The sequence below is a fragment of the Microplitis mediator genome, chromosome 9 (genome assembly GCF_029852145.1).
Source record: "Microplitis mediator isolate UGA2020A chromosome 9, iyMicMedi2.1, whole genome shotgun sequence".
NCBI classification, from domain to species: Eukaryota; Metazoa; Arthropoda; class Insecta; order Hymenoptera; family Braconidae; genus Microplitis; species Microplitis mediator.
Window position 1 is genome coordinate 11,338,829 of NC_079977.1, and position 26,353 is coordinate 11,365,181.

At 29.0% G+C, this 26,353-nt stretch overlaps 1 protein-coding gene and 1 pseudogene across 3 annotated transcripts in view; one reads left to right on the top strand and one right to left on the bottom strand.

Annotated features, from left to right (window-relative positions):
• Window positions 1-26,353, bottom strand: part of LOC130674949 (phenoloxidase-activating factor 2-like) — a 318,231-nt gene that overhangs the window by 287,800 nt on the left and 4,078 nt on the right. The window contains exon 2 of one of the 3 annotated variants that reach the window (XM_057480396.1): window positions 9,892-9,933. The exons of the other annotated variants lie outside the window; for them this stretch is intronic. The gene's annotated coding sequence lies outside the window, so the exon portion shown is untranslated. The remainder of the gene's footprint in view (window positions 1-9,891; window positions 9,934-26,353) is intronic. 3 annotated transcript variants of the gene reach the window in all.
• On the top strand, window positions 643-3,066 carry LOC130674152 (uncharacterized; annotated as a pseudogene).

Consider the following 26,353-nt stretch of genomic DNA (forward strand, 5'->3'; position numbering starts at 1 on the left):
TTACACTGTACGTATTTCTAATGATTTCAATAGTTTTCTATACTATCTAAAAATTCATTTGAAAAAAAATATCTAATGGCCATTTTTTTCCTTAGATTGGAACTCCAATTCAATCAAACGATGATGCTGATTCTCGTCAATCGAAACTTATTGCTGTCGGAATTAATAAAGCTGCAATAAGCCAGTATCACATTAAAATTGATAATAATTATATATCTTTAAAATCAAAAACAATAATTGAAGCAATTGATTGTTTATTCAAATCACATTATGCTTCCAATGCCGAATTTGATTCTGATTTAAAAAATTTTTGGACATTCGTACAAAATTATTTTTATAGTATCTCGAGTAAGTGCGCCAATCAAATGGTGGATGTTTATACCAAGTTAACAGTATGCAATCAGTTACCGGCGGATGAATAATAGAATATAAAAGACTGATTAATTGTATTCGTTAATCTAGGAGTTTGAAGACATATTATTTTTTTACTTATTCTAATAATACTAATAAATATTTTTTAAGTTAAAAACGTAGAACATCACTAATATTGTTCATCTAATTTATTATTTAATATATAATTTAAAAAATACTCGTACTAAATAACTTTAATAAACATTACTTTCTTATTTTATTATTTTAAAAATGTCTTTGAACTGCAATTTGTGTTTTAAACAGAGTGATGATGTTGATAATCTATGTAACCATTTAGAAAATGATCATTTATTAATTGAAGGATCAAAGTTACGTTTGACTTGCTGCGCTAATTGCTCAAATACTTATGTGTCTTACACTAGTTTTAAAAAACATGTCAAAGTCTGTATGTTAAAAAATAAAAGCACTGAATTTTTTCAAAATAGTACTGAAGAACGCTCATCTAGCAGTAATGATATTGATGATTTAGTTATCCCTAAAAAAAGTAATCATACAATTAAAGAAGCTAATGATACTAATACTACCAGTAATGAAAAGCAAAACAATATTGATAAATATATACAAAATTTATATGTACTTGGCTTACCAGACTCAACAATCGATAAAATAATGAAAATGAACGTAGATTTAATGTATCCTGTTCTCAATGACCTTATGAAGTGTCCAAGCTTAGGTGAAAAAATAAATCTAGTAAATCAGTTTAAAATTCCATTTGATAATAAATTGACAAAACACATGAGAAATAAAACTTTTCAAAAATCAATGGTACAACCTATTAAGAAAGCACATGGTATGCGTATTGATAAAAAATATGATAGAAACACACAATGTTATAAAGAAATTTCTGTGACCAGTACTTTCACTTATATTCCTTTACTAGAATCCCTTACAGTCTTACTAAATTTAGAAACTATTAAATATAACTTTACTAATCATCGTATGCCTAATGATAAAGAATACACACATTTTGTTGATGGAGACGTTTATAAAAATAATATGTTTTTTAAAGACAACAAACATGTAATTCAGTTACAAATTTATTTCGATGAATTCGAAGTTTGTAACCCGTTAGGAAGCAGATCCGGTATTCATAAAATTGGTGCTTTTTATTTCACTATTTTGAATTTGCCTACTCATTTCAACTCAAATTTAAATAATATACATTAATTAGCCTTGTGTTACAATTATGACATTAAAGAATTTGGTATCAATCCAGTATTAGAAGTTATTATCAAAGATATAAAAATTTTAGAATCTCAAGGAATTTTCATACAATCTTTAAATTCTATCGTAAAAGGAACATTAGTATCGTTGTCTTGCGATAATTTAGGCGGTGCTACGCTTCTTGGTATGAATGAGTCTTTTTTATCAAATCATTACTGCCGGATTTGTACGATTTTCAAAATAGATGCTCAGCAAGCATGTCAAGCTAATGATAACATGCTGCATACATCTGAAAGTTTTAAATATTTATCCAAAAGGCTTAACTGCGCAAATAGTAAAACCTTAAATTTCTTTGGAATTAAGATGTTTACCCCTCTATGTGATCTGAAATATTTTAAAATTTGTGAAAATTTTAGCATTGACGTGATGCATGATTTTTTAGAGGGTATTTGTCAAAGAGACCTCAAATTATTTTTTAATTTTTTGATTGAAACTCGTTTAATAAACCTCAGTGACTTAAATAAAAAAATACAGGCTTTTGAATACGGTTTACATAATAGACCAAATATTCCTAGCGGTATAAACCTAAGTAAAACGTCAAACCGTATCGGACAACACGCAGCACAAACTCTTTGTCTGGTAACTTTTTTACCTTTAATTATAAGTGATGTAGTTCTAAAAATAAAAAAAAAGACAACGATAAATGGAAAATTATTTTACTACTTATAAAAATGCTTAAAATCGTTCTAGCACCTAAGATCACTCAAAAAATGTTAAAAAATTTAGAAATAAGTATAACAGAACATCACAATCTTTTAATTAATGTATATTCTGTGGCTTTAACTCCAAAAGACCATTTTGTAACTCACTATTCGATGATTATAAAAAAAATGGGCCCCCCTAAAATACAATGGACAATGCGGTATGAGAGTAAAAACGGTTTTTTTTCAAGTTTAGCTGAGAAATTAAGGAATTATATCGATATTGCCTACACTTAATCAGAACGGCATCAAATATCAATGCTGGCTTTTTGGAAAAATAATTCCGATTTACTTGAGACTAAACCGATCCTCATGAACGCCAAAGAAAAAAGAATTAATTCACTTGAATATCAACAAATTATTTTAAATTATTTCTCTGTTACTAAAGAGTCCTTGATTATTGTTGGAAAATTTATTAAATTTAGAGGTACTGAATTGATCCTGAATAAATTTATTTGCTCCTCTTTTTCAAATGATTTATCGGTTTTTAGTAAAGCGTTACTTTTTTTTCTCTGTGGATGGTGAGTTATTTGTAGTTTGTGAGTCATGGAACACATTAGGGATATCAACATCATGTTTCGGATACTCGATTGTCAAAACCTCTGATATTTTTATTGTTAACATTGTAGAGTTATCTTATACCAAGAGCTGGAAAATTTATAAAACTTGTGACACAGAGCTTGTTATTGTTACAGACTACTTCATGTAAAATAGAAAAGCTTTTTCAATAAAAATTTATATATAAAGCTAATAAGGATGTTTTTATTAATAACAAATCTAAAATTTTAATGATCCTGAAGTTAGCAGACAATTAGTAATTTTTGGATTTTTTTTTCAACAAATAAATTACAAAAAAAAAAAAAAACTGAAAATCTGCACATGTAGAAAATTAAAAAATCTACAGGTGCAATTTTTTCAAGTATTTTTTTTTATGATTTATTGTTTAACAAAAAGTCCAAAAATTATGAGACGTCGGCTAACTTCAGTATCATAAATTTTATTAGATTAATTTTAAGAATATTTTAAGAAAATAATAATAAATGATCGTATATATATATATATATATATATATATATATATATATATATATATATATATATATATATATATATATATATATATATATATATTTATACATATATTAAACAATACATGATAATATACTTTTTATTATTATTATTATTATTATTATTATTATAATTTTTATTTTCATTATTTTTATTATCATTATTTTTATTATTTATTACTAATATTATCGTGATTATTATTATATCACTGTTGAAGAAACAATTATCAACAATTGTTTCATTGATTTAAACTTTAAATAATGTAAAAAATGTTTTTGAGAAGTGTCCAAGTAACACAAAAGCGTATGTCAAATTCAACACTCTTTAAGTGTTACAAATAACATATGAGTGTGTCAAATTTTGAGGTTACGTTTTCGAGGATTTTGACACTCATAACACGTTACTTTTAACATACACGAGTGTAACTTTTTCTACACAAACGGCGTATGTTAAAGTAACATATAAATAAGTGTCAATCGATCGTTTTACACACGGCAAGTGTCAATTTTGACGAATCCTTTTTTACTGTGTAGGTCGCCATTTACAGCATGTTCTAGGTAATTTAATACTCTTCGAAAGACTCCCTAATAATTTTACTTAGATTTCAGTTGTTTTTTCTGTATTGGTTCTAGGAAGCATTTTTTTAAAAGTAATTTGGGTTTTTAGTTGATATTGACTAAATAAGGAAATTTACAGTAAAAATGCAGATAACAATTTTTTAGGAAATTTGATTTTCTACAAAAATCGTTCTTTTAGCTATGTGGTTCAAGTTCTTCATTCACGTGATATAAGGATTTTATTAATTTTGTAAATAAAATATTTTTTTAAAAATTTAACCAAATGCCTTTTAATTTTACTTTTAAATGAGTAAATAATTTTCTTATAATTTAACCCATTAATGAAAATACGAAAGATTGAATTTGATAAATTTCGGAAAAATTTTTGACTATGATTTTATTCACAAAATTAATAAAATCCTTGTATCACTTGAACGAAGAACTTGAGCCACTTAACTAAGAAAACCTTTTTGTGGAGAATCAAATTTTCTCAAAAATTGTTATCTGCATTTTTACTGTAAATTTCGTTATTTAGTCAATATCAACTAAAAACCCAAAATACTTTTAAAAAAATGCTTCCTAGAACCAATAAACAAAAAACAATTAGAGTCTAAGTAAAATTACCAATGAGATTTTTGAAGAGTATCAAGTTATCTAAATAATGCCGCAAACGGCAAGCCGATAACCTAAAATGCAACTGACATATAGAAAATTTAATCAGAATGTCCACAACAATATCTTCAATTTGGAGTGAAAAATAAAATATAGTCGTTCCAAGCGAATCACCCTAATATTTATACATTTATAGCATATAGATATACCAGCAATATAAATTTAAATTCGGATTGAAAATAAATTCGGTTTGAAAAATTGGCCCTAAGTTGAACATTATTTGAACGTTTTTAGGATTTCAATAGTGAGAAATATAGTGGATTTAGCATCTTATGTGGACGAATTTTATGTGAGGTGAGAACATTTCTAAAACCTAATTCTGAACACGTATACATCGTGTGGGCCGAAAATCCGCTTTTTTTGAATTTTCATTATTAATACCGAAAATATTTTTCCTCGTACAAAAAAAAAATTTTTCGGAAATCAAAAAAAATTTTAGGTCGATATCTTAGACTCGCCAAATCCCGCTAAAGTTAGAAGTTATTTAAAATTTTTTTTCCACTATTTTGATCGGAAATTTAATTCTCTACATAAAAGGTCTTATAATAAAATTACGTAAAGTTGATAGTTACTCAGATAATTGCAATTTTGCTCTAAAAAATGAAATTTTTGAAGATATTATTACTTTTTCAAGGTAAAAAATAAATTTTATCATAAAAATTTCGTAGGAAATTCAATTTTCTACAAAACAGACCTAATAAAAATTTATTCAAAGTTGATAGTTACAAAGATAATAGCAATTCTTGGTGAAAACTACCAAATAACGAGAAATGTGACCATCTAAACATAAAATTGCCAGTTTCTGAACAACTATAAATTTCAAGTTTTTACCAGAAGACCAATTTTTTAAGAAATTTCATTTTCCATGAAATTTATATGATAAAATTCATGTTTTACCCTGAAAAAGTGATAATATCTTGAAAAATTATATTTTTTAGAACAAAATTACAAATATCTCAGTAACCATCAACTTTACGTAATTTTATTATAGGAACTTTTATGTAGAGAATTAAATTTCCGATCAAATATGTTGGAAAAAAATTTTTAAACAACTTCTAACTTTAACGGGATTTGGCGAGCCTAAGATATCGACCTAAAATTTTTTTCTGTTTTCCGAAAAATTTTTTTTTTGTACAAAGAAAAATATTTTCGGTATTAATAATGAAAATCCAAAAAAAGCGTATTTTCGGCCCACCCTACTATACATACTCCATTTTTTCCTTCTATTATAAAGCTGTCAAATTAGAGATTTTTTAACTTTTTTACAATGAGGAAAAATTATAGGAAAATACGTTTTGAGAATTATGTTTTAAAAAAATTCTCATCTGGCACAAAACTCATCCACGTAAAAGTATAAATCGACCATATTTTTCACAATCTATGGGCGTGTTTGGCCGAACTAAATCCTAAGTAAACTTAGTAAGATTTAGTATAGTACGGGCTAGTTTTTCAAACCAGGTTTATTTTAATCCGGGTTCCAATTAATATTGCTAGTATTTTTCTATACATTGATAATATAGATATACCGGCAATAATAATATAAACTCAGATTGAAAATTAACCCGGTTTGAAAAACTGGCCCTAAAAGCATAGCTAATATCTTCTATCTCTACGCTTAGTGTTAGTAAACAACACTTTGATTCAACAAACCATGGAATGGTTAGCAGGTCAAATTCATAAATCGAATTTCCAATTCCGCGTTCCGTATTCCAACACATACAGTATAGTTTAGTAAATACAGTGAACTGCTCACATATTTAACAATTATTGGTCATTTTACCAAGAAGAATTTAAAGCTCTAACCTCATAGCACAAAGTTTCGGGCCCTGCTGATCATGTTTGAGAAACAAGTTTTATCTGCAATACTGTGCGAATTATTATATTACTATGAATTAATACTCTGTAATATGGCTGATAAGAATTTATGTGTAATCATAAATACAGCCACGAATTTTTCATAGCTACAAGTGGCCAATAGACAAGCAGAGCAGACTACAATCCTTCAATAACAAAAGTTGAGCAGCATCGAGGTGGATCATTAATTGGATGGGTGACCCATCCCGGAAAATAAATCATTTGATAAAATTCAACAAAATTTCACAAAATTTTATAAAACTTTATACTGAAAATGGCCTGGCAAAATTTATAAAATTTCACAAAATTTTATAAATTTTCATAAAACTTTATAAAATTTAATGAAATTTTACCAGGCCATTTTCAGTATAAAATTTCAGTCCTAAAATTTTGTAAAATTTTATAAAATTTAATAAAAACATTTTTTCTCGGGTGACGTCTTCTGTGAAGTAGATAATTTCTTGATCCAAAAAATTTTTACTTTAATAAAGTAAGAAATTTCACTTGGTTCGAGATACTAAATTTCGAAAACATTTTATTTCTTGATGTTCAGTTTAGGCAATTTGAAAAGCTTCGTGCATTTCCGCTACGACCGGGAGTAGCCGAACTCGCTACTGACTTGAATGTCAAAATAGTGCCGGGTCACGCGCTATTTGGGCCCGACACATACAATTTCTTGCTCATGGCCGTGCGACGGTGGCATGAGAACCCGCTACCAGTTGGCGCGCTTTTAAGCCAATGGCAAAATTCGTTACTGCAGCCATGCTGCCACGTGACCACCGAGTGGCAACAAAGGAAGAAGACGCCGTCTCAATTTCTAATCTACATCGTGCAGTCTTACTAACTACCACGCGTTCTAAAACCGCTTTACTTGTCGCATTCGCTATCTAATATTATGTCACGTAGCGATTCAAACGTGAGTCACTGCACATGCTTTTCCATCTCACAGTGAATTTAACAACACCTCCTAGCTAATAAAGCGCATTTATTTATTATAATATTTTATTATATAAGTATTTATATTATTTTAATTAATTATGATTTATTTATGAATTATTGAAATTATTGTTCATTGTATTTATGTTTTGATAATTATTTTAAATTTCATGTACTTAATCGATATTTTCATTTCAGTTAGTAGCACACGTGCGCGTATATATTGTATAAAAAATATCGACCGAAGGGAGAGTAAGTCGACAAAGTGGGGATAAAAATCAATATATCCCTCCCGCCACGTGGTGCACTGAAATAATTATTATTTTATTGTTAAAAGGGTTAATTATTATTATGTTTATGAATATTGATGAATAATATTATTTAGTTTATTATTATGTGTAAAGTGAGCGAATAAAACTAGAGGATCTGGTTTAGGCGTGAGGTTTTAAACAATTAAAAATTACACCAGAATTATACTTATAAATATATTTGGATTAAATAGTATAGTAAAAGGATTTCAGTGATAGCCAACATTTGTTTGTTTATTTCCTGGATATATTATAGTAATAAGTATTCCTTATTTATTTTATTCAGTATATTTATTTAGTTATATTTCCGCTTAGTACATACATTCTCGCTCGAAATTTGGTCCCGTAATCTCTCCCCTGATTTGTGATAATTTTTGTCCGTTTTGTGAAAACGGGCTGGCGCCCTCGTACACTAACCCAGCCTGAGGAGCTGGTTCAGGCACACTATTATGTTGTTTATTATTATTTATTATTTTAAGTCATTCATTATATTCATTATTTACAATTTATAATTTTGTATAACACGTGGGTGACCACATACGGTTTACCGAATTTGTTCGCGTCTCCGTCACGAGTTAGAAAACGGTATAGGTTATAATTAATTCTCACCATATTTAACTGTATAAAGTGTAAATAAATAACCAAATTATTTATTGATAAAATCTGTGTAATTTTTAATTGTTAAAATTCCATCACACCTAAACCAGATCCTTTTTGCGCAATCGCTCACTTTACACTTGGTTCAAGATTTCCTTTTTTCCGGGAAAAAATTTTTTTGTAAAATTTTATACGGAAAATGGCTTGGGAAAATTTCATAAAATTTGATGAAGTTTTATAAACATTTATGAAGTTTGGTAAAATTTTATAAAACTATATAAAATTCTATAAAATTTCACTGTAAAGTCTTGAAAAATCGTACATATAAACTTTTCTACAAGTTTATAAAATTTTATAAAATTACATTCAATTATTAATTTCCTTACTCAGATCTTACTTAATAAAATTCTATGAATTTTTGTTGTAAGACTTTATAGAATTGTATTAAATTTTACTTGATTTTAAAAATTTTTTTAAATTTTTATACAATTTTTTCAAGAATTTACAGTGAAATTTTATAGAATTTCATCTAATTATATGAAATTTTACAAAACTTCATAAATTTTTATAACACTTTATAAAATTTTATAACATTTTACCAGGCCATTTTCAGTATAAAATTTTATAGAAACATTTTTTCACAAGTAATAAAACATTATAAGAATAATGGTTATTTTTTTCGATGGCTTTATCGAAAATTGGTTCAAAAATTTTTTTTTAAATATTAAATTGAGTTTTTTACTAGTATATATTTTATGCTTTGCATTTAAGTTTCTTTTTGCGTATAATTATATGTAATTTAATTGTTCAGTCAAAATATTTTCTATCCATGCTTACGATAGAAACAATCAAGTAAGTAATAAAATAATTTTTTTTTCCATTGTTATGCCAGAAGTTTTTAAATAATTGAACGAGTAATAAACTTCACTTCCTATTATCTCAACACAATTGCTTATTGATAGTCGTACAATATTGAATATAAAAATCTTATTGTTCAGATTTCATTCGGTTTGAGAATTGCAAATTCAGTAATGATACCACTTGAGAATAATATAATTAATTCATAAGTACAAAGTTACTAAGATTATGTTATATAATTATAATAGGTGATTCATATCATAAGTTAAGCGAACGTCTGACGATTATTCGTCAGCGATCCTGTATCGTAGAACAGTGGTATTGTTACGCCGTGAGAAAAAATAAAGATAAAGTTGTGCTACGACTAAGTGCAGGAGTAAGAACATCACTGTCAGCAAAAATTATAATAATGAAAGTACATATGACGGCATGGGCACGACACCATGAAGATTTTAATTTTTTAGCTTATTAAACATCTTTGCTATTATGAAATATTTTTGACGTTTTAGAAAATAACTATCTCAAGGTTGTTGATGAGGTAGATTACGCTTCAATATCCCAGCAAACGAAGTCGGATTGAAGTCCAATACGAACCAACCCGATTCAATGCGATTTTTGAAAACAGTGTTTCGTGTTAAAACGCATTGAATCGGATAGAATAAATTCGAGGCAGAGTTCAACTTACTGACCAAGTCGGTAGTCCAGTCGATGCGCACGAAAAAATGTTCTGTAACAATCGATACACATGAATAACTTTTGATCCCAAGTAATTTATAATTTAACTTAATTAAATTTTTCTTTTAATTATTTTTATAATTCAAGGTACATCCAACGATTTAAAAATGAGTGTTGGACTTACTTTGAATCAATTAAAAATACTTTGAAATGAACAGCAATTATAATATCGAAATAAAATAATATAACGCATGAAGAAAGAGTAAGTGAAATAGAAGTAAAACCCAGTGGATAGACAAGTATCTGTCTTTCTCTCTCATAAACGCAGCTGCACTGCGATGGCCGGTTTACTCGGTAAAGTCCTCAACGGCAAACTTCACATAGAATTATTTTTGATCTCTTTCTTAATGTTTCCTACTTAAGCCTTAAGTAAATTCTAATGTCTAAATCAAGTTAGCTTAAAAATTCTTCCTTAGATCTAAATTTTATTACCCAAGCACTTAATTTAACATCATCTAACACCGATGAATATTACAGTTCCCACGAATTCTATGTAGATTTTATTTACCCGAAAAGTAGAGTAAAGAGTTCCTGTCATTTAAATCAAAATTTTATTTCTTTCTGTCTCGCTGCTAATGGAATTAAAGAGTGCATATCCACCCGCTAATGAAACTAACGGTTTCCCATGGATTCCGGTAGCCGTTAATTTTTGATGATATAATTTTCAGAGGTCCAAAAATTAAAATAAAAGTCACTTAAATTTACGATCTCCTGTTATTTTCTATCATCTCCATACGGAGATCAGAGGTAAATTTTAAAATGTTTTCTTAAAATTAAATTATCGCTTTTAAAAATATGTACCACTAATGGATTTAAGTAATTAATATTTGGTCGCAAATGAATTAACCCGCTGTATCTCTGAGTCCCTTACAAATATTTCTTCGAAGCTTTGTCCACAATATTATTGCAGACAGTGCTTTAATTTCCAAAAAAGAAAAAACTTTTTTTTCGAAATAAAATTTTCAAAAAAAAAAAATTTTTTTTTTAACTAATGACTGAGAGATCAGTAAAATCACGGAATGCAGCAACGTAAACGTGTTAAAAATTATTGGGTGTTGGTTTTGTAAATTACCTAAAGTTATTCCAAACAAAAATTTTTTTGAAAAAATTTTTTTTTTGAAAATTTTGTTTCGAAAAAAAAGTTTTTTCTTTTTTGGAAATTAAAGCACTGTCTGCAATAAAATTGTGGACAAAGCTCCGAAGAAATGTTTGTTTTCATCTTGTTAAACATTATGAGCTTTTCAGAGCAAAAAACGTGATCCTTTAATTTTTTTAAAAATTTGATCGCGTGAAACAAAAAAACGGCTGGTTGGATTAATCTGGCTTCCTGCAGGGTTTTTGTGGACATATTGAACTGTAAAATGCACAGTCAACATTATCGATTTCCACAATATTTTCGATTCAGCGCTTGATTTTCCAAAAAACCACAAAAAGCCCTTTTTTTGTTGCATTTTTAAATTCATGTGACGATAGGAAAAAATTTTTTTTTCGAAAAAGCAATGGCTAATCATTAAAGGGAATTTATTCAAGTTTTTAAAACCCACCATTAACTTTCTGTGCGATCATTGGTTTCTGAGATATCGATAATCAAAGACAAAAGGAATAGACAAATAAGTTATAAAATGATAAGAAATTAAAACATTCTTATATCAGCCACGTGACGCCAATTCCTTGGTTGGATGACAGAATATAATAATTTCATATTATAACTTATAATTTAATGATCGGTACCCAAACATCCATAAGTTCTCACACTAACCACGTGACGGTTCAATCGAACTCCTTGGCTGAGTTATAGAACAGGGTAATTCGGTATTCTGATATTAAATAAAAAATAAAATAACTCTTTTGCCCGTCGCCTTCACTCACTCCGATCGTGACAGTTCAAAGATCGTTTTTTCGGTGGGTAAAGATCGATTTTGAAAAATTTCTTTTTTAAAATACTAGAAAAAATATAAGGAAAAAACTTACCATAAATTTAAAGGTGGATCATTTTTTTTTTATAGAAAAATTAGATATAAAATGAAATATCTCTAAAAGTATTGAGAAGTTATCGAGACAAACTAGTATCATTGTTTTTGGGATTTAATAACGAACAAAATGAATTTCGAACGAAGTCTCTACGACGAATAGTTGCTGAGATAAAAATTATTAAAGCGCGAAAAACGAAAAGGCGCGTCATTTCGTCCACGCACGGATAAACAAAAGAGTGTAACTCGGCAGAAAATCGATATTTTTACAATTTTTTTTTTATTCTCTTAGTAAATCATATATCAACCATAAAAAAATTTGGTAACTTCCAAAAAAATTTTTTCGAATTTAAAATTTAAAAAAAGTAAAAATCACTTATTGTTAAATAAAAAATAGAAAAAATGAAAAATAAATAAAATGACTTAATGGATAATTTTGTTTGAACCATTACCCAAACAGTTACGGGTAATGACAGTTAAAAAAATTTTTTTTTTCATAAACAAACCCATTTTGAAAATTTTTGAAATTTATCAACAATTAAAAAAAAAATATATTTTTTTTGATACGATAGAAATTATTCTCGCGAAATTCTGAATCGAATGGTATATACGAATTTTTGTAATTTTTTCCTTTATAATGTTCAACATAAGGACTTAAAAAAATTTCTTGCTACGGGACTTTGAAAAAATCGGACTTCGGATATCTTCGGGAATTGCTAGAGCGAGAAAGTAATCGTTATCCGTTAGAAAAAGACACTACGTCTTATGCCTACTTTCTCTCTCTAGCAACCCAGCAAACGGGATCGCATTGAATCGCATTCAGTTTTCTATCCGATTCAATCCTGTTTTTGGAATGGCCGTCTTGTCAATCCGAATCAAAGCGATTCAATGCGACACGTTGATATAGGCTAAGTAGGAAATTTTTTTTACCGATTAACCCAAAATTCTAGATTACCGATAGCCGAAATTTAAAAATTTCAATATGATTATCGCATATGACTCAAAAATAATTGAGAGAAAAAAAATTATTTTAATACAGAGTGTAAATAGAAAACTTGTAGTAAAATTATAGCTTTTGCAATCATTTTAATGATTATGTCAAATTTTTTTAGTAAAATAATTCACTAAGCACGAAAAATTGAATGACTGTAAAAGTAATTAAGTTTAAAGGCATGCATTTATTTATTTAAAAAATACAAAGTATTGAACTTTGTTAAAATATAAATATTAAGGAGGATAGCCACTGTGAGGATTGAAAAAATAGGTGATTTTCGGGAATTTTTTTGACTGGGATAATAAAGAAATTTGGGGATCGGGTTTTTTTCGTTTTATAATGTATAGATTGAAGATAATTCTCCTAAATTTTCATCAAAAAATATTATGTTGTTACAAAGTTATAAGCATTTTTGTGGAGCAACAAAAAAATTTTCCCCACCACGATATCATCTCTAACTCAAAAACGGATTATCAGAAACAAAAAAACCAAACGGTGATGTAATCTGTATGCATGTGGTTATCGTTGCACACAGGGGGTTTCGAAAATTTGGATTTGAAAAAAAATGGCGACATATTAAAAATTTTTTCATTATTTTTTCTCATTTTTTTGGATTCAAACAGCCCTAAAAAATCTTAATAATCAAAATTTTCAAAATCCTCTACGTGCAACTTTAGCTACTGAATAGACGAATACGGCATAAAAACAAATTGCGAATCGGTTCATATTTATGCAAATTACAGATGCCGCCAGTTCAAAAAAAGTAGTTTCGAGAAAAACGCGTTTAAAGTTTTTAGTCGATGCAACGGTCAGTTGACGCGCTGTCACAAAAATGACTATAACTTTGAAAATATTCGGAATTTTCATATAAAACTCTCGATACATATTTTAGAACATATACACTTTGATTTAATAAAAAAAAAAGAAAATTTTTTTTTTTTTGAAATTTCACAGTGGCTATCCCCCTTAAAAATGTCAGATAGACAAATAGTCTAGTCGAGAAGTGAGTTTTCCGCGAAAAATCGTTAAGACACTCTCAAAAATATGGCGATTGGTGCATTGGATTCAGAATTTAATTCTGAGAAATAGGAATTTTTTAATTTATCCGCCATTAAAAATTTTATTTGTTACAAACAAAAAACGAAGAGACAAAAAGGGAGTCTCCGTTTTGTAGCTATAACTTCAAAAATATCAAAGATATCTGAAATTTAAAAAAAGATTCTAAAAGAGGAGAAAATTTTAGTTAAATAAGTCTCAACTCCCCGAGTTGTAGCTCCATTATTTATAATTTTAATTTAACGTTGAAAGTTGGGCTCCGCGCGGCCGTTTCGGTGCCTGGGCGTCGCCGCAAAGCAAAGTATGCAACACAAAATAATTTTTCTATAACATTCAATATTAATTTAAAAATCTGAATAAATTATAGTGTCATCTAGACACTTGAAGGAATATAGCCCCGCAAAAAAATAATTTTTCAGCTAGATTTTGGTTTAAGTTATTTAATTGTTAATTAACAAATTTTTCGGAGACTTGAGTTTTGTGTTGCATACTTTGCTTTGCGGCGACGCCCAGGCACCGAAACGACCACGCGGAACCCAACTTTCGTTAAATTAAAATTATAAATAATAGAGCTACAACTCGGGGAGTTGAGACTTATTTTACTAAAATTTTCTCCTCTTTTAGAATCTTTTTTTAAATTTTAGATATCTTTAATATTTTTGAAGTTATAGCTACAAAACGGAGACTCCCTTTTTGTCTCTTCGTTTTTTGTTTATAGCAAATGAAATTTTTAATGGCGGATAAATTAAAAAATTCCCATTTCTCAGAATTAAATTCTGAATCCAATGCACCAATCGCCATATTTTTAAGAGTGTATTCACAATTTTTTGCAGAAAACTCACTTCTCGACTACACTAGATGACAGTTCCAGAAAAATTGTCAAGGTCTTACTTTGACGTTCGACTGTCATCAAATTTTAACATTTTTAAAATTGTCTTTTCTAAAATTTACGTGGCTAAGTTTACTTAAAAAATTGCTATGCGATAAATTATTATTTATTTTAAATAAAATTATTGTAAAAAATTTATTTTTTACTTGTAATCTAATATTTTTTTCAAAATTGACCGCAAAATAATCTCTTTGGATTGACGATATAACTTTATTTTATTATAAAATATAAACGATAACAGTTATTATTTTTCATTTTATGAGAATATTTTCCTTTGAATAAATGACCGCGATAATTAAATAGTAATTCGATATTTCATTTCAATTATTACTACTTTAACGGCTTATGGTACACAGAAATCTTAGTTGGTTATTCAGTTTAACCTCTAAACTGCATGATCGACGGGGTCTTGAAAATCCTATACGATTCAATACTTTCCAACGCGATACAATAGGTTTCAAAAATATTATTGAATCGCGTTGAATCACATTGAATCGCATTGGAAGCCAATGCGATTCCGTTTGCTGAGAATTCCCGAAGATATCCGAAGTCCAATTTTTTCAAAGTCCCGTAGCAAGTCCTTATATTGAACATTATAAAGGAAAAAATTTCAAAAAATTGACAAAAATTCGTATATACCATTCGATTCAGAATTTCGCGAGATGAATTTCTGTCGTATCAAAAAAAAATATTTTTTTGTTTTGTAATTGTTGATTGTTACGTTCCCGTAATATTTGATTGATTAAATAAATTAATTATTTTTATTAAATTAATTTTTTTTGCAATATAACGGAAATCGGTTACGATAAGAGAGTCGCCGTGGCTCGCGGGCAGTCAAAACAGATGACGATGCATGAGACTCGGGCCACGACGATTCTCTCACAGGGAACCTGAGATGCGGCGTCAACAATTTGTCAACTCTTTTGCTTTATTATATTTTTATAACGACAAAATAGTCAGTCCTTCGAGAGAGCTCATAGAGCTCGATCCTCTGCTCTCTATACAGTGAATAAACATAATTAATTCTAAGTTAATTCAACCTTATTTTGGGGTGCCAATCGGCACCCCAATAGTTTCACCTACACTATGACCTATCCATTCACCTGTTATCATAAATTATTTCGAGTTGGAAACGGCATCGAAAATAAATTAAATTGCGAAAATTAAATGAAATAATAATTTATCAAATAATCGACGACCAAGGCCCACCGGGGGTCTGTCGATACTCCAATGAGGCCAAACCTGAATAAAATTTAATAATTAAAAATTATTTTTATTTTTAATTAGTTCGGGGTAATTCCCAAAACGTAACATTGATAAATTTTAAAAATTTTCAAAATGGGTTTTTTTATGAAAAAAAAATTTTTTTTTACTGTCATTACCCGTAATTGTTTGGGTAATGGTTCAAACAAAATTATCCATTAGGTCATTTTATTCATTTTTCATTTTTTCTATTTTTTATTTAACAATAAGTGATTTTTACATTTTTTAAATTTAAAATTCGAAAAAATTTTTTTGGAAGTTACCAAATTTTTTTATGTTTGGTATATGATTTACTAAGAGAATAAAAAAAAAATTGTAAAAATATCGATTTGCTGCCGAGTTACGCTCTTTTGTTTATCCGCGCACGGACGAAGTGACGCGCCTTTTCGTTTTTCGCGCTTTAATAATTTTTATCTCAGCAACTATTCGTCGTAGAGACTTCGTTCGAAATTCATTTTGTTCGTTATTAAATCCTAAAAACAATGATAATAGTTTGTCTCGATAACTTCTCAATACTTTCAGAGATATTTCATTTTACATCTAATTTTTTTATACAAAACAAATGATCCACCTTTAAATTTATGGTAACTTTTTTCCTTATATTTTTTCTACTATTTTAAAAAAAAATTTTTTCAAAATCGATCTTTACCCACCGAAAAAATGATCTTCGACCATTTTTTCGTGCGCATCGACTGGACTATAAGCCAAACGCATGCAAGTGAAATTTTCCTTTTTGATATTTTATTTATATTAAGAAATTTATGTCTATAAGGTTGGGCCGTGGTAAATTGATAAACATAATTTTATTTTTCTAATAATATCAGAGACAAAAGTTAAAATTAAATAAGTTTATCAAAAAGAACATATTATAAACTATTGCAGAAGCTAAAAATAATTTGATTTTAAAATTTCTTTAAAAACTTCTCAAAAAATTTATAAAAAAATAAAATTCTGAAAGTGAATAAAGTAAGAAATCAACTCATTATTAATAAATTTTTAGAAGTTTTAGAAGTTGGTAACAAAATTTTCTGTAGTTATCCAATACTAACGTGTCGGGTCTGATCGTATTAAAACGGATTAAAAAACGGAGATTTCAAAAACTGCATTGAATCGTGTTAAAGCGGATAGGATGTTGAATCCGACTCAATCCGATCCCGTTTGCTGGGATAATCAGTCATTCAAGAAAAATTTTTCGCCGAGTGGTGGAAGGAGTTATTCTGATTTGCTCTTTGAGTTCGCTCCTGTCGGGAGTTTCCCGTTTACGGGTTTTAACACAAATGCTCTTCATGTCAAAACTCGTAGTAGGAGTATACTCGTGACGAGCTATAGTCTCATTGCTTCTCACTAGAGTCAGAGCTGTGAGGGCTTTAGCATAGAGTATTGAGGCATGTATACTCCTGTGCACGAAACTCTCTTTGCGAGTTTAACTTTTCAGGAGTGGGGAGTTTTCAAGAATGAGCAGCTCTTGAGGAGTCACTCCCTATTCCTGATTTTTATAGATTAAATTGTTATCATTTCATTTCGAACGTGTACTTGGCTTGATCTATTACAGCTTTACTTTTTTTTTGGTGAGATTTCAAGTCATTTGGTAAAATTAATACATTTCAATAACCTCCATATAAAAATATATGCCATATGATTAGAGTATGATAAATGTTACACTTTCGTTTCGTTTGAAATTATTTATTTAAGAGTAAGAATTACAAAATATGTCCTCTTCTTCTTAATAAAAACTGAACTGATAACTTTGTCTCTATGACGAATAATAAACAAAAGAAAATTAAACGCTATGACAACATAAATAAATGAATGATTAATAACAACAAAATAATGTAGATGGTACTAAAGTGCTAAAGGGTATAGCCGGATTAATATGGGAATTCTGCCCCCATGGCTTTTTTGACTCAAACTTAGGGGATCGATTTGGTGTCGAATGAAAATAATTCACCTCAATTTTTAGCTCTTTAACTCAAACGGTATTCGAGAATTTCAAAAAAACCTGTTTTTTCGAAATTATTTTTATTTTTATAGTAAAATTCGGAATTAATCAATGATGATTTTTCTCCTAATTCTTACGAGTCCAAAACATGAAAAAATCATATGATCGTGATTCTCAAACGGAAAGCCGATTTTTAATGGAGAAAAGAAAATTATAATCTTTTTTTTTTTAGCCTTTTTGAAATATGTCACTCACCAAAATTCGTCAGAAAAAGTCTTTCATACTCCTCTATACTCAGGAATTTTTTTGAATTTTTTGAATTGGTGGAACAATTAAAAAAAAATTAAAAACTCATTTTTTTCTTAAAATCTTGCGTTTTAACAAACTTATATTTTTTTTTAGTACAAACAAATGCGTAGAAAATTTTTTTTTACCAAAAATATATTTTGCAAAAGATAAACATAAAAAATCAGTAGCCTACAGTCATTATAAGGGTTATTAATGATTCAAGTATCTGATATCATATATACGTCAAATGAATGAGTAAAAAGTTACAGGGCTTGAAATATCAACGAAAAATGAAGTTCATTTTTTCTTTGACAGTTAAGTTCAAAAATTTAATATTTTTTAAACTTAACTTTTCGTTGACATTTCAAGCCCTGTAACTTTTTACTCATTCATTTGACGTATATATGATAACAGATACTTTTTGTAGGAGATTAAATTTTCTACATGAATGTGCTCGTCAAAATTTGAAAAAAAAAAAATTTTTGATGGAATAAAAATGAAACATAATTTTTAAAAAATTAACATTAAGGAAACTAAATTTTTGTTGATCTTTGAAACCCAGTGACTTTGTCCCAGTTTGTTTGACGTAAATAATGCTTGAACACTTTTTTGTAGAGAATTTAATTTCCTACAAAATTAAACTAGGCGGAATTAAAAAAAAAAATTTTTTTCATAGTCTTAATAACGAAAAACTAAAATGAAAAATTTTCGCGTGTATTTTAAATGGGAAAAGGGACCCCCTTTTTTGATAGCTCAATTGTAAAGATATCTGGCTGAAATTCGGTAAGGATTTTTTTTATAATATAAAGTAACTTTTGAGCTCATAAGAAGTTGAAAAAAAAATATATTTTTTTTTTTTCGGGACACCCTAATAAGTATTACCTTTAAGTGTCGTTTGAATCATTAATAACCCTTATAATGACTGTAGGCTACTGATTTTTTATGTTTATCTTTTGCAAAGATATATTTTTGGTAAAAAAAAATTTTCTACGCATTTGTTTGTACTAAAAAAAAATATAAGTTTGTTAAAACGCAAGATTTTAAGAAAAAAATGAGTTTTTAATTTTTTTTTAATTGTTCCACCAATTCAAAAAATTCAAAAAAATTCCTGAGTATAGAGGAGTATGAAAGACTTTTTCTGACGAATTTTGGTGAGTGACATATTTCAAAAAGGCTAAAAAAAAAAGATTATAATTTTCTTTTCTCCATTAAAAATCGGCTTTCCGTTTGAGAATCACGATCATATGATTTTTTTATGTTTTGGACTCGTAAGAATTAGGAAAAAAATCATCATTGATTAATTCCGAATTTTACTATAAAAATAAAAATAATTTCGAAAAAACAGGTTTTTTTGAAATTCTCGAATACCGTTTGAGTTAAAGAGCTAAAAATTGAGGTGAATTATTTTCATTCGACACCAAATCGATCCCCTAAGTTTGAGTCAAAAAAGCCATGGGGGCAGAATTCCCATATTAATCCGGCTATACCCTTTGAATTAGTCACTTAACAGAGTATCCATTCGATGATAATAAGACTTCAATTTTTTGCGAAGAAGCACTTTTACCAGTAAAAAGTATTGAACATGTATTTAACGCATTTTTCTTTAACATCTATTAACATTTATAAGATTTTTTTTTTCATAAATTATTTTAAATAATTCATTTTTTTTCTAAAAACAGTATGCATGCGTTTTTGGCATTGACAGGCCAACGTATCTATTAAGACATTGCTTTTATTGTAATTTAAATTAATAATGGTAATAATTAAATTAATTAAGAATTAAGAGTCAACTTTTATGGCCTTTTCAACTTTGTTACGCGGGAACCATCATTAAACTTACCCGAGTAAAAATGAAATTATTATTTTTACGAAAAAGTTATAAATTTTTATCGACCGCCGCACCACCACTGCACCACCGCCGTTTGGCGGACTATTCCGCCGCACGCTAAAAATGTATTCTGCCAGTACCGCCGCACCGCTGCTGCACGACCGCCGCACCACCGCTGCACCAATGCCTAAGCATAACCCCGATTTCACAAAAAAATGGCATTTATATGCCAAAATATCTTATGATTAATTAATTAATTTACCCGGTTTATGGTGAGAGAAACTTAATTGTTCGGTAAAAGTGAATTATATATGGCCATGTATTAAAATTTTCAATATATACATAGCCATGTATAGAAATTTCAACTAAATTAAAAAAAAACACTTACTTAATTTTAGTAGTTTTTTTTTTTCTTTGATGATGCGGAAATCAATCAGATTTGTGATGAAATTAATTTCTAACTGAGTAGAAATTTTTAATTTAGGGAATAAACGCTATAAATATCAACCACACGCACACGATTTAGTAGGATTCGAACTCGGGACCTTACGCACGAAAGACCGACGCTTTAACGACTAGGCTACGCTACCGACAGTGACGACTAAGTTTACTTGTGCTATATCCCTAGTAGAAATAATCGAGTTTTCACTCGATATAAACCAGTAACTAGCGAGTGATGTCGAATAAAAACTCGAAATCGCGCCACCTACAACTGAGTTACTAACATTGGTCACACCGACACTGTACCTTTACTAGTGTGTGTGTCTGTTTATTTTTTTCTGTTAACCTGTACGCGTCGTTGTTTTAAAAAATATTGAAAAACAGTGTGAATTAATTTAAATTTGTGTATGTTAACGTGGAAATATTTTATAAAATATATTACAAAATGGATGCGGTAAAAAAAGTTGACACAATAAATGAATTGCGACTGTGGGCGATAAAATCAAATAATTACTTTATTGTCAGATTTATTGTTGTTATTCTATTAATCTAATGATGTTATTTATTTCATAATATAAATAAATATAAATTAAACGTTTATGTCATATCGTTTATTTAACATTATTATTATTTTATTTGACAATTTTTTATAACCCTTGATAACCTCAATATTCAAAATTGATAGGTTCACTGAAGCCGCCATGTTTTGCTCGATCTATAGTAAAACTGGCCAGTTACTTGACAGAAACTCGATATTACACTGGCCAGTTACTGGTTTAAGTCTAGTTAAACTGGCTAGTTACTGGCTAAAAACTCGATATCATTTCTACTAGGGATGAGATTGAAAAGAATATATCACTTTTAAATCACTAATAAAAAGTAATTTACAACAAAATATCACAGCTATGGTGCGGTGGTGCGGAGGTATGGTGCGGCGGTCGATAAAAATTTATAATTTTTTCGTGAAAATAATAATTTTATTTTTACTCGGGTTGTCACGGCGGTGGTGCGGCGGTGGTGCAGCATTTATAAAATAATCGGAATTGTCATGGCTGTAGTGCAGCGGTGGTGCGGCGGAATTCTGTTTTTATTCGGGTAAAAAATGACCAGACGTAAATTTCAAGTTGGTCAATTTATTTTACTTGTCAAGTATTTCTTTGGCCGTACACTAGTAGTTAAAATTTAGCTAATACAAACATCTACTCTGAAAACGCAAGTTACTCATTAGAAAATTGCTGTCAGTTAGCTATGATCTACTTGAAGACAATTTGACAGCAACTATGATATATTCCGATTTCTAACTAAAATGTGGAGATAATTAATATCTATAGCTTATCGAGAATTTACACCTGCTTTTTGATTACAAGTTGGTAGAAAGTCGTAGGAAAGCTGCCATCAACTAATTGAATGATAACACTTTGCAGTGAACTTCAAGATGAATTCCGGCCGTAACTGTCAGTACATAGATTAATAGCACAGTTTGCTATCGCAACAGTTTACTTTACAAGAGTTTCCTTGAATTTTTTATCAAATGTCCGTCAACTTCGGACTTTTCTGTTTTCGACGAAAATTTGTATACAACTTGCTATACAATTTGACGTAAATTTACTACCCGAATTAGAATGCAAATTCACTTCAAAAGTTGACTAGAATAAAGTTATTGCCAATTTTCAGGCAAATTACCATATCAACTTTTTATTAATATGACTTGGTAAATCGTAAAAAGTATTTTCTACCGTCAAATTGTAGACAATTTTATGTATCCATTTGCTTACCTTCTGTAATGATAAGAATGAACATTACCGACTTCTTTTTCTAGTAGAAAGTAACCTCTAAATTAAGGAAAAATTAACCGCAAATTTTTCTTTCCAACTTTTGCTGTCAAATTGTCGACAAATTCGGGGGACAAATTTCAGATAATTTCAACGTCAAATTACTGTTAATTTCAAGCTAAAGTGGCTATTAGGGTAAACTCTTTAGGTACACTATATGTCGACAGTTCGACAGTGCATATACTCAAATATATTGAGAATAAATGAGAACAGTGTTACCACATCAACAACTTTCGAATTTTCCGCAAAGTGGCCTAAGAAATCTGTAGAATCTAAAAAACGGGGGTACTATAGTTTATGCTATTTTTATGTCTTTATTAAAAATAAATTATTGCAAAATGGTCAATAATTTTGATTATTATTATTAAAATAACTATTAAGTAACAGTTTTGAAATCTTATTAGCTGCAGTGGTAAATTTGTTTTATAAATAAAATTCATAATCCTTAAAAGTGCATATGTAAACGGTATATAGAGGCATGGTGTCTCGCGCGCACATGCAAGTTTAAACGTGTACTTGGCGCGAGGCTTTACCGTACTACTCTGGATAACACTATTGATAATGTTATACCAAAGCGTAATCTACTGTCAATGAAATTTTTTGAAACTCCGCATTATTTTCTAGTTATTTTCATTTTAATGCCAAGCTCGTAAAAATAATAGTCTTCTAATCTATTCTGAGAACTTAACGTAAAAATAAAAATAACTAGAAAACAATGTGGGATTCCTAAAAATATCATTCACAATAGTTTGAAGGGGATAAAATTGTCTATAAAAAAGATCATATAATATTATTTGATAAGTCTGATAATTTTGCTGGAAAAGTAAAAAAACCTGGAAATTTATCATAGATTTGACTTCCAGTTCCAATAATTTTTGAATGGATGGATTTATCATAAAATGATAAGAAACCTTTTTTGTAGAGCGTTAAACTCTCTACAAGATCATGTTATGGACTCATTTATATGAGGTGCGAATGCCGAGCTAGAAAAATAAAAAAATAAAAAATTTTTTTTCCCATGTTATTCAAATGGGAAATGGAAAATTAGAAATAGGCACCTCTAAATATTAATATTTAGAGCTTTGCTTTCAACAGGCTTTTTTTCTCACCTTCCCTCAAGTTTTCAGCCTATTTTTTTGTTGAGTTAAAAAAGTTGCCTCTAAATGGCACACCCGACTGTTTATATAATAGAAAAAATTAGAATAAGAAACTATTATCGCAGAAAATTTCAGCGATCCCAGCTGCCTGTGGATAAAGATATCTATGTCACTCTAGTCGAAGAAATACGCACAATTATCAAAGATTATCGTGACAAACAAGTTGAGAACAAACTTAAAAATCTGTCTATCGGTTGACCCTGCGGGCCAGCCCTAAAACTTCCCGCTGTATTCGACCTCCTTGATCTCTAAAACATTGTTGTGAATACATTTTCGAGCTCGAAGATACCTTTTTTTCCCATTTTTATAAGCTTTTCAAGCTCAACAGGGTTACGTTTTATGTTAAAGTTTAAAAATTTAGAATCTGAAATAATCAATGAATGAGCATTTTTTATATTTGTTCACAATTATCTTCAATAATTAGCTTAAAAATAAGTATTTACGTGATACGTTGTACCTATATCGTGTGAGTATATCCTGATACGAGCGAACATGACGATTTTTAGGCAATTACTTTCAATGACTTATATAAAGAAGAACATATTAGTTTTGAGTAATTTAGTTCAGTAATTATTATGTTATTCAATGAAAAAAGCAGATATTGATTTAACATTTATTATTCCGTTGACGATATCTTTCGAACGGATTATCTGATCGGGACGTTCTTGGCAGCAATCGAACGATTTTATCGAGTTCTGGAGCTGATTAGATTTTTTAATTGATCGATTCGATAGTTTCCGAAATATTCACGAAAAACGAAAAAAAACAATTTTTTTCATTCTTTCGTCGACGATATCTCTCAAACGGATTATCGGATTAAGACGGTTGGGGTGGCGATCGGCACGTTTTATTGAGGTCTAGAGCTGATAAAATTTTGGGAATGATAGGTTTAGTCGTTTCAACGATATTTGCAAAAAACCGTTTTCTACTGTTTCTTTCGTCGACGATATCTTTTGAACGGATTATCTGATTGAGACGTTCTTGTTAGCAATCGAAAGCTTTTATCGAGTTCTAGAGCTGATTAGATTTTGAAATTTATCGATCAAACAGTTTTCACAATATCCAAAAAAACGGAAAAAAAATTTTTTTTTTGTATTTCTTAAATATCTCAGAGTTTATTTCACTAAATGGTCTAAAACTTTTTTGAAAATTTAAGTTCAGAAGATATCTTTCGAACATATGATAAAAACCCGGTTTAAAAAATTGATAAACTTAGAAAAAAGTCAAATATTATTATTTGATCAGAAGAAATTATAAAAGCTGCTAAAAGAATTAAACTTAATAAGGCACCAGGCCACGATAACATTCCGAATATAGTATTAAAAAATTTGCTCATAAAAGATCTTGTACAATTAACACATATTTTGAATAATTCCTTACATCTGTCTTACTTCCCCAAGTCTTGCACGGAAAAAACGAATTTCGTCCTGATAACAAAAGACGGGATAGCGAAAGATTTTGTTATAATGACAAACATGATTAGCTTGCGGTAACAAATGAATTCGTTATAGTAACAAATGAATTCGTGTCGTAATTAAGAAGTCGATTTGTTATGAGAACACATGATGTTTATTATAATAATATCGCCGTATATTAAAACCGGCATTTGCTACCGTAAGTAATCTTAGCTTATGATTACAAAAATTTCTGTTAATGCTACAAATTCATTCTGTTACTTTAACGAATCAGTTTTTTTATTGGAACACAACAGTTTTGTTACAGTTACAAACCGTTGCTTGGCCCAATGAAGAATTTGCTAGCATTACAAAAACATTGTAATCCCAACGAATGCTTCGTTATCCGTATATTAAGGCAGAATTTTATTACCGTAAGTTATCTTATCTTGTAGTCACAAAAAATTTTTTTCTGTGTGGAAGCTAGCTAATATTTGACCTATTCAAAAATCTGGTAAAAATAATTTGTTTCCTCAAAATTACAGTCCTATTAGCCTACTAACTACAATGGGTAAATTGCTAGAAATTGTTGTCAATACAAGGATCAGGGGCTATCTCGATGAAGGTAATATACTAATTCCAGAACAATTTAGCTTTAGAAATAACCATAGCACAATCCAACAACTTACTAGAGTCACAGATTACATCAGTACAAACTTTAATAAAAAAAGAAGTACGGGATCAATGTTGCTTGATATCGAGAAAGTCTTTGATACTGTATGGCATAAGACTCTGATTCACAAGCTAACATTGTATGAAATTCTTACGTATTTAAATAAATTCATTATGAGTTACATTAATAATCGCAAATTTTCAGTAGCAGTTGGAAATACATACAGTACAGAAAGAAACATATCAGCTAGCGTACCGCAGGGTTCAATATTAGGACCATTATTATTCTTGCTCTACATTGACGATATCCCAAGAGCACCAAATATTTTAACTACATTGCGTGCTGATGATACTGGTATACTGACATCATCTCACAAGAAATATATTATCCTACGTGAGCTACAGAATCATATAAATATCCTTGAAGAGTACTATCAAAAATGGAAAATGAAAATTAATGAGAAAAAAACTGAGATACTAATATTTTCTCACAAGCGTGATGATACAGTATACCAGTAATAATGAATCAACCCGGGAAAAAATTTTTTCATGAAATTTTATGAAATTTTTGAGTTTTATAGAATTTGATAATATTTGGTGAAATTTTATCAAATTATACTAATGAAATTTGGTGAAATTCTGTGAAACTTTATAAAGTTTCACAAAATTCTATGCAATTCTATATAATT